Source organism: Silene latifolia, chromosome 9, assembly GCF_048544455.1.
Source record: "Silene latifolia isolate original U9 population chromosome 9, ASM4854445v1, whole genome shotgun sequence".
Classification (NCBI taxonomy): Eukaryota; Viridiplantae; Streptophyta; class Magnoliopsida; order Caryophyllales; family Caryophyllaceae; genus Silene; species Silene latifolia.
Genome location: NC_133534.1, coordinates 14,732,102 through 14,741,592, shown reverse-complemented (window position 1 = coordinate 14,741,592; position 9,491 = coordinate 14,732,102). Strand labels below are relative to the sequence as shown.

At 38.7% G+C, this 9,491-nt stretch overlaps 1 non-coding gene across 1 annotated transcript; it reads left to right on the top strand.

Moving 5' to 3' along the window:
* The first annotated feature begins 833 nt into the window (after positions 1–833).
* Positions 834–940, top strand: LOC141604405 (small nucleolar RNA R71). Its single transcript, XR_012526106.1, has one exon. It is a non-coding gene; the product is annotated as a small nucleolar RNA R71 (small nucleolar RNA).
* The last annotated feature ends 8,551 nt before the right edge of the window (positions 941–9,491 follow it).

Genomic DNA, 9,491 nt, shown 5'->3' with positions numbered 1-9,491 from the left:
GATTACTTTGAGGTGGTAATTGCCCCTTTTGTCTTTGTGAGCTTGAAGATGCTAGTTGAGTCAATTGGGCTTCCAACATTTTGGTGTGAGCTAGGATGTTGTTGATGGTGATTTCCTTTGCTTGACTATCTTTTTGCATTTGAGTGAAAAATTCTTGTTTATTCTTTTGCATTTGAAGGACCGCTTTTTGAACATCCAAACCTTGGTCATGTTGTTGATTGTATGGAGATTGATTTTGGTAACCTTGGTTTTGGTTGTAAAAGGGTCTTTGGTTTTGGTTTCTCATGGGTGGTGGGGTGTATGTTGTTTGAGGGTTTTGAACATTTTGGCTTTTGTATGAGAGATTTGGATGGAATTTGGTGTTTTCATTGTAATAGTTGGAATAAGGGGTACCACTCTTGTATGCTTGGAAAGCATTCACTTGTTCATTTGTTCCCCTACATTCACTTTGGTCATGTCCCAAAGTTCCACAATTCTCACATATCCCACTTGGGATTGATGAAGATGCCGTCATGGCATTGACATGATGCTTTGGTGATTTTGAGACTTCTTCAAGTCTAGCCATTGCTTTCTCGAACTTCAAGTTGATAGTATCGATATGGGAGCTAAGTTGAGCACCTAATTGATTAACGGCGTTCACTTCGTGCTTTCCTCCTCTAGTAGCCTTGCGAGGCCTACTATATTGTGAGTTGTGGATTGCCATCTCTTCAATTTTGCTCCAAGTTTGGTTGTCATCAACCTCGGTGAACATCCCATTCGATCCCATATTAAGGATATTTCTTGAATCTTCATAAAGACCATTCCAAAATTGTTGTACCAAGAACCATTCGCTAAGTCCATGATGAGGACATGAGCGACAAATTCCTTTGAACCGCTCCCAAGCTTCATACAAAGATTCTTCATCCCTTTGCTTAAAACCCGTAATTTGAGCTCTTAGCATGTTAGTCTTTTCCGGTGGGTAGAATTTTTTGTAGAAAGCTAGAGCCAACTTCTTCCAAGAATCTATTCCGAGAGTAGCCTTATCAAGGCTCTTTAACCATTGTTTGGCGGTGCCAATTAGAGAAAAAGGAAATAAGACCCATCGAATTTGGTCTTGAGTTACACCGGTTTGTGAGATCGCATCACAATAGTCTCAAAAAGCCTCCATATGAGAATGAGGGTCTTCACTAGGCATCCCCCCGAATTGGCTTCTTTCAACTAATTGGATAAATGCGGATTTGGCAATAAAATTTCCGGTTAGATGTTGTGGTGTGGGAGTACCATTGGGTAGGTTATCCTCGGTTGGTACGTAATGTGATGAAAACTTAGGCATTGTGGGTTGATTTTGTGGTTGATTTTGTGTTGGGTTCTCCTCACCTTCTCTTGCAAAAGGGTTGATGAACTCAATAGTTGGTTGAATATCTACAACCTCACCAATACCTCTCAAATTTCTCCTAACAAGTCTTCTATTGGTTGTCAAAGTTCTTTCAATTTCACGATCAAAAGGTAACAAGTCACCTTGTGACCTTCTAGACATGCAAAATATCAAACAACTTGAAAACAATTAGAACAAACCATGAGGAGTTTTACTTCCCCAAGGCAAAGAAAGACACAACTAATAACAATATAAGGAAATCTAAATCAAGCTAACACCGTCCCCGACAACGACGCCATTTTTTATCGGTCCGTTTCGTGTTCACCATTGAATAGATGTTGTCGTTGGGTCACGTCCGAATCAAAACACAATTTATAGCTTCACAAACAATCTACAATTAGTAAGGAGGTAAGTAAAGGTCGGATCCCAAGGGACGGGAATTGAGATGAGATTTCTATTGAAACTAGTGGTGTCTTAGGGGTGTCACAATTTGGATTGTAGAAGGTCACTAAACTAAATAGCAATGAAAGTAAACAAGCAAGATGAATTAAAAAGGTTGTAAACAATTGATTAAAAGCACTAGGGTATCATGGGGTCATAGGGGAATCATGGGATTTGATCATACAAACATGTTCTCAAATTATAAGCAAGCAATTATTGTTGTGATGGATTGAGTTGAGTTATATCTTCCAATCCTAGGAAAGTTTGGGTCCCGGAGCCGAATCGATTAGATTGTACAACACCTACAAGTCGACTTAATCTTCCCTACTCAACAACATGCATGGTCTAATGAGACTCGAGTTGGTTTATGTCTTACAAGTCTCATTGAAATGATAGGTGATGGGTAAAAAATGCAAGGATTCATAGGCTCGCATTTCATCAAACATAACATGGGCATGAGTTGAGATCAAAACAAGCAAGCAAATAAACCATGAAAGCATATTAATTTAAGCATGAATCATTCCCCATGTTGGTTTCCCCTAATTACCCATTAACCCTAGCTAGGTAACTACTCACTCATTATCATGTTGATCATGCTAGCAAGGTTGTCAATCATACCAACAAAGTGAAACATGATGAACAAATGAAAGTAATTAACAATAATTAAAAAGGGATTAAGAGGATTATACCTACTAATGATTCCAATAATAAAGCAAAGATAAAAGAAGTACTTGATGCTTGATTGAGAGGTTGTCAATCTCCCAATAATAACCCAAATAATCTTCAATTACCCAAAATAAAGGATGAACAAAAGAGAGATTAAGGAAATAAAACTTGTATTAGAACTTGATTAATTGTTGATTACAATATTAAAGAGAGATTTGATTGCTAATTACTATACTAAGGATTGATAAGAAGAACATGCTCTTCTAATTAGACTAATGGGGTATTTATAGTGGAAATTAGGGGGATGCATTAGGGTTAACTAAGGGCTAAACTAGTAATTACACTTTTTAGATTGAGCAGGGAGGAGCCGGTATTTTTCGAAGGAAGGGCGTCCTTCTTTGTAGCTTGGAGAAGACGAAATTGCGCTGTACATGAATCCGTGCGTATTGGAGTCGGGACGGGCGGATTCTGGCGGTGGAACACGGGCGTATTCAGGGGAATCCGGGCGGATTGTGGAGGCTGCTAATCCGAGCGTCTTTGGAGGAAACCGCACGGATTGTGCAAGTGGAGGACGGGCGGATTGTGGAGAAACCGCACGGATTGTGCCTCAGCAACATTTCTTCTTCTTTTCTTCCCTTTTCTTCATAAAATACTTGGGGATTTCCTCGGGGACTCAAGGATCCTTTCTCAGCATTGCTCCTCTACTATAATATGTACAAAGGCCTTCTAATCTTGTCTCTCCTTGATGCTTGGTCATTGAATTCGATCAATTTAGTCTCGTTTTGCCATGAAAATGCAAGATTCTTACTCCTTTCCTACCAAGGGATCAAAATCTCAAAGAATATGCAAAACAAAGAACTAAAGATAATAAATGACCCAAATATGCACTAAAAAGCATGGGAACAAGGCTAATTCAGGGGCTAAATATGCGCTAATTATGGTCACATCAATAAGTTTTTATATAAAGATTATAAACATCACTTGAATATAATACATAATATAGAAAAAATATGTATATATCATACTGTGAAGATAATGATATAAACTCTTAAGAGTTCTCCAAAATACTGTAATACTTAAGAGACTCAAAAGGTTTTTGGTTGGTATATAGGTTCCAATGATGACTCCTATTTATAATCATAGGATCATCCACCTTATGTTAATCTTTCGATGTGGGACAATTTTATAATTTATACTTATTATAATCACCACACTAACATTGTTTTTCGATGTGGGATATATAACATATTAAAAGAAGTATACCATCTTTAATACTCGTATGTGCAAATCATATGAAACCTATACTCTAATGAAAGCATTTTTTTTACCACGAATCTAATTATATTATCTTCATAATTTTTATAACAACATTTTTTTTGCCAAATGAAATGTCAAAGTTTTTATATAAAAATTAGAAACTTCTCATGAATATAAAATAGGAAATATAGATATTATAATAATTAAAAGATTCTCCACTTTATTTTTTATGTGAAAAATATTATTTATGAAACTTTCCTAAATTAATTTTTGATGATGTGGACGCTCTAGAATCGCTCGAAAAAACTCTCTTTTATATATATGTATAGATGTATAGATTGATGATATCACTATATTTACGGGAGGAAATCAAGCATGATATATACAAATAAGGTATGAGGATATTGCTGCCAATAATAGATAGGCAACAATTCTCTTGTGGCAACGACTAGTTTGAGCTAGCCTTGACGTGCAAATGGTGCTAATACCCCCCTCAAGTTAGAGCGTGGAGGTTCGAAACGCCCAACTTGAAAATGAGCTCGTCAAAAGAAGTACGATCAAGAGCTTTTGTAAATATATATGTGAGCTGATTCTTTGTATGTACGTATTTGGTAGAAATCCTTCCTTTTATATCTTGTCCCGTATAAAGTGACAATCAACCTCGATATGCTTTGTGCGCTCGTGAAATTGTTAGAATATGACTCGTCCGAGTCGTATTCGGTTTTGGGTATATGAGAGTGAGATTAAAATGTGGAGCAAAAGAAATAAACTAAGGAAGTAAGAGTAGAAATACAAAGACACGTGAAGGAGAGCAGTGCCACACACAAGTCGCGCGTATCTCTGTTGATTGAGCTTCGTGTGTTTTGTGGTGTTACGTGACTTGTTTCTAATTAGGAAATTGGTGGGTCCCATTAGACTTTCCTATCTCTTATGTTAGTCTTTTGTATTTGGCTAAAGACGTTTTTCATACTTTAATGTTTTGTTAAATAGTTTGTTTACTTTTCGAATTCCCTAATTAGTTTAGGTATATAGTTTTGGGTGGAATAATACTATATAAAGACCCGACTATATTCTAGGTTAATTAAGAGAGAAATGTAGAAAACTTGGTGAGGCAATTTTGAGGGCTCGTCTTTTGTAATCTGTAATTCTCTCATACATAGTGAAATATTTCCCTGGCCCTGTGGACATAGCTATCATATTGATAGTATTGATAGTGAACCACGTAAATTCTTGTGTTCTTTATTTTGCTATTATTTATTATATCGTCTCAACACGCTTCCGCACATAACAATTGGCATCTGAGCTAGGTTATTTGATCTGGGAGAGATGATGACACAACAGTTAGCTACAAAGATCGACAGATTTACGGGAAGGAATAATTTCGGACTATGGCAGATAAAGATAAGGGCTTTGCTTAAGCAGCATTGTATCTGGAGACCGTTGACGCCGGGTTTCTCCACAAAGGTGACAAAGACTACCGCAGGGGCGGTGGCAGGTGCTGAGTCGTTAGTCACGGTGACTGAGGATCCTGAGTTGGTAACAATGGAGGAAAGGGCTCATGCTACAATCTTGTTATGTCTGGCAGACGACGTTATTACAGAAGTTGCAGGTGAGGAAACTGCAGTTGGCTTGTGGGCAAAATTGGAGAGTCTTTATATGACTAAAACACTCACCAATAAATTGTTATTGAAACAACGTTTGTTTGGCCTCAGAATGCAAGAAGGTATGTCACTTCGGGATCATCTAGATAAGCTTAACTCTATTTTACTAGATCTACGTAATTTAGATGTTAAGATAGAAGATGAGGATGCTGCGCTTATTTTGTTAGTTTCTTTACCGTTATCATATGAGAACTTTGTAGAGTCACCTGTGGTGGGTAAGGAGACTTTGACCCTAGAGGAGGTGAAGTCGTCGCTTCACACTAGGGAGTTACGCCAGAAGGCAACTAATGTTGTGGTAGATAATCAGGCTTTGGGATTGGTTGCTAAAGCTAAAAAGGAAACGGTTCAGACTGAAGGGAAAAAGAAGAAGTCTTATAGGCCTAAGTCAAAGGGACCAAGTTCTAGTGATTATTGCCATAACTGTGGGGAAAAGGGTCATTGGAAGTTAGAATGTCCTAAGCTAAAGAAGGGAAATTTTGCTTCTTTTGCAGCTGTACACCAATCAAAAAGTGATTACGACTCTGAGGATGATCTAGCATTGGTGGTCCAAGAAAATAAGCATCTAGGTGATAGATGGGTTCTTGATAGTGGATGCACATCTCACATGTGTTCTAAACGGGGGATGTTTCTGACATATAGTCATCATAGGAGCACTGTTACCATGGGTGATGGAGCGGTTTGTGAGGCTATTGGAGTAGGCTCTGTGAAGTTTGTAATGCATGATGGAAAAGTTAGATATCTCAAGGGTGTAAGGCATGTTCCACAACTTAAGAGTAATCTTATTTCTCTTGGAATGTTAGACATGAGGGGTTTTCGATTTCAAGGAGAAGGTGGAGTATTGAGTGTGTGCAAGGGTCCATGGGAGTTGCTTCGTGGTGTGAAGTCAAGTGCAGGTAGCTTGTATCTTTTACAAGGTAAGGCATTGACTAGGGGGATGTAACCTTCTAAACATTGTGGTAATGTAGAGGTGAGTCATACTAGGCATGTTGGTCTAGAGGGGTTGAATCTTGCTTCTGGTTTGATAGTTGATGATGTCGAAGGTGAGGTGGTTCATGCCGAGGCTCTAGTGGTCGATGGATCAGGATCAACAAGAAGAAGTTCAACAACCGGATTGAAGAGTTTGTCTTGTGTTGAGGATGATTTTGTCAACGGGAAGGTGGAGTTAGGGGATACTCCTAAAGGTCGGGTTGATAAAACAGATCGTCAAGAAGAACAACAAAGAGTCTTTCAGTTGCGGAGTGGTATGATAAGGTTTGGAAATTTCGAGCCTTGTATACTAAAAGGTAGCTATTTTGTCTCGAGCAACAAGTCAAAGCCAGAAGATGTTGGGTTGAGAGGTGATTTTATATGGATTCACCAGTTAGCTAGCGCGTCCCGGTGAGGGCGCAGGATCACCTTGGCGAGGGTGTGAGTGCTCCGGTGAGAGCACAAGAAGGAGCCCCGACGGGGGCGTCCATGCCTCGGCGTAGGCATTAGACTCCGGCGTGGGTCAGGTTCTGGCTATAGTGTAACTCATCTTGGCTAAGGTGGAGCTAACACGATGTCTCATGGTTTGAGACTGGTATCGGCAATCATAGTGTGACTATGATGGAGGGCTCAGTTGACTGGAAGTTGTTTGTAGATCCGACTGTCCGAGTCAGGTGGAGATTGTTAGAATATGACTCGTCCGAGTCGTATTCGGTTTTGGGTATATGAGAGTGAGATTAAAATGTGGAGCAAAAGAAATAAACTAAGGAAGTAAGAGTAGAAATACAAAGACATGTGAAGGAGAACAGTGCCTCACACAAGTCGCGCGTATCTCTGTTGATTGAGCTTCGTGCGTTTTGTGCTGTTACGTGACTTGTTTCTAATTAGGAAATTGGTGGGTCCTATTAGACTTTCATATCTCTTATGTTAGTCTTTTGTATTTGGCTAAAGACGTTTTCCATAGTTTAATGTTTTGTTAAATAGTTTTTACTTTTCCAATTCCCTAATTAGTTTAGGTATATAGTTTTGGGTGGAATAATACTATATAAAGACCCGACTATATTCTAGGTTAATTAAGAGAGAAAGGTAGAAAACTTGGTGAGACAAGTTTGAGGGCTCGTCTTTTATAATCTGTAATTCTCTCCTATATAGTGAAATATTTCCCTGGCCCTGTGGACGTAGCTATCATATTGATAGTGAACCACGTAAATTCTTGTGTTCTTTATTTTGCTATTGTTTATTATATCGTCTCAACACGCTTCCGCGCATAACAGAAATATTGGATTCCGTGCAATGTAGAGAGCGTATTGACTATCGCAATGTAATCGTATAGGCTGTTTGTGCGAAGTACCAAGGAAGCTGAGTAACTCTTTGATCCATTTTAATTCACACGTTGTATAGGCCATGGCGCGATATTCCGCTTGAGCAGACGATCTAGAAACGATTGTTTGTTTCTTTGTTTTCCATGAGATGGGTGAGGAGCCGAGAAACACAATGCATGCGGTTAAGAATCGCCGGCTAGTTGGGTAGCTAGCATAGTCTTTATATAATGTTTGCTCGAAGTATTATATTAAAGCTATCTGAACAAAGCATTAAGATTAAGATTGCTATTTGAACGAAGTAGCATAGTCGGCGTCGCAATAAGAATTAAGATTAAGATTCCTATCTGAACGAAGTAGAATTTATTGACTCGAAGAATTATTTAGATATTTCACAACCTAGAGCTCGATATTCCAATGATCTTTTGTCGGAGCATGCATAAATTGGGCCAATATATGAACGGAATAGATGAGTTATGAGTGAGTGATAGAGAGATATAGCAGATGTCCCACCAAGCGACGGTACTGTTGTGGATCTTGTAAAGGTTTGGCGGTGGAGAGGGCTGATCGATGATTTGGCTCCATGGGAACAAACGCTGGTTTAGAGCCGAGTAATCCGGCTTCAGTAAGGATATCGAGAGCATACTTTCGTTGAGACATAAAAATCTTGGTGTTGTTACGGGTAATCTCGAGGCCAAGGAAATGTATTAGAGTACTTTTAGGTCTTTCATATAGACAAGATCGTCGACAATAGGTAATTAAGGCAGAGGCGAGCTTAGCATACCAACATCGCGGTGCTTGGCGGGGGCCGTAAAGAGATTTTCGCAGACGGCAAACCTTTTCATCGTTTGAAGGATGTAATCCCCGAGGTGGTTTACCTCTTCTGGAGATACCCATGAAGAAATGCGTTGTGGACGTCCATTTGGTGTAAGGTCCAATTCTTGGCGGCAACGATGACAAGTGATGTGCGAACATTGACGAGTTTAATTGTGGGAGAAAAAGTTTCATTGTAGTTGACCCCTTCGATTTGTCGATTGCCCATGACTACTAATCTAGCTTTATATTGTTCAATTGTACCATCGACATTATACTTAATTTTAAACCCATTTTGAACCAATCGCCTTCTTGTTAGGAGGTAGTGTCTCGAGTGTCCATGCATTATTCTTTTTGAGCGCCTCTATTTTGAGTTTCATAGCATTCTGCCATTCGGGAACCTGCACGGCTTCTTTAAAACACTAGGCTCGTGATTTTTGGTCACATCTGATAAGAAAATTTGATGATTAGGTGAAAACATAGCATAATTAACATAATGAGATATAGGGAACTTAATACCTAAAGACGATGACGGAGCGATAAGAAGGAGTGTTTGTCAATTCGATTAATTGATGCCATAATTCGTCATATTTTTTGAGAGAAAACAGAGGAAAAGTGTGAAGAGAAAAGAATATTTTAGAGAATTAGGAAACCTGAAGCTGATACCATATTACGAATCAATGATTGGATGATATAGAGAATAATATTATTGCATTCAAATTATGTGCTATTACAAATGAATATGTTAGCTATATATACATTGATGAGATCGCTATATTTACGGGGGGAAAATCAAGTATGATATATACAAATATGGTATGGAGATATTGTTGGCAATAATTGATAGGCAACAGCTACCTTGAGCTAGCCTTGGCTCTAAGAGCACCCACAATAGAGAGGATGATTTCATCTTCTTATTTTTTCTCTTTCTTTCTATTTTTTTGACACCTCATTCCTTCTTTCATCCACCTCATTTCCTACTATCTACATCCTCTTCATTTCTACCAGATCTTT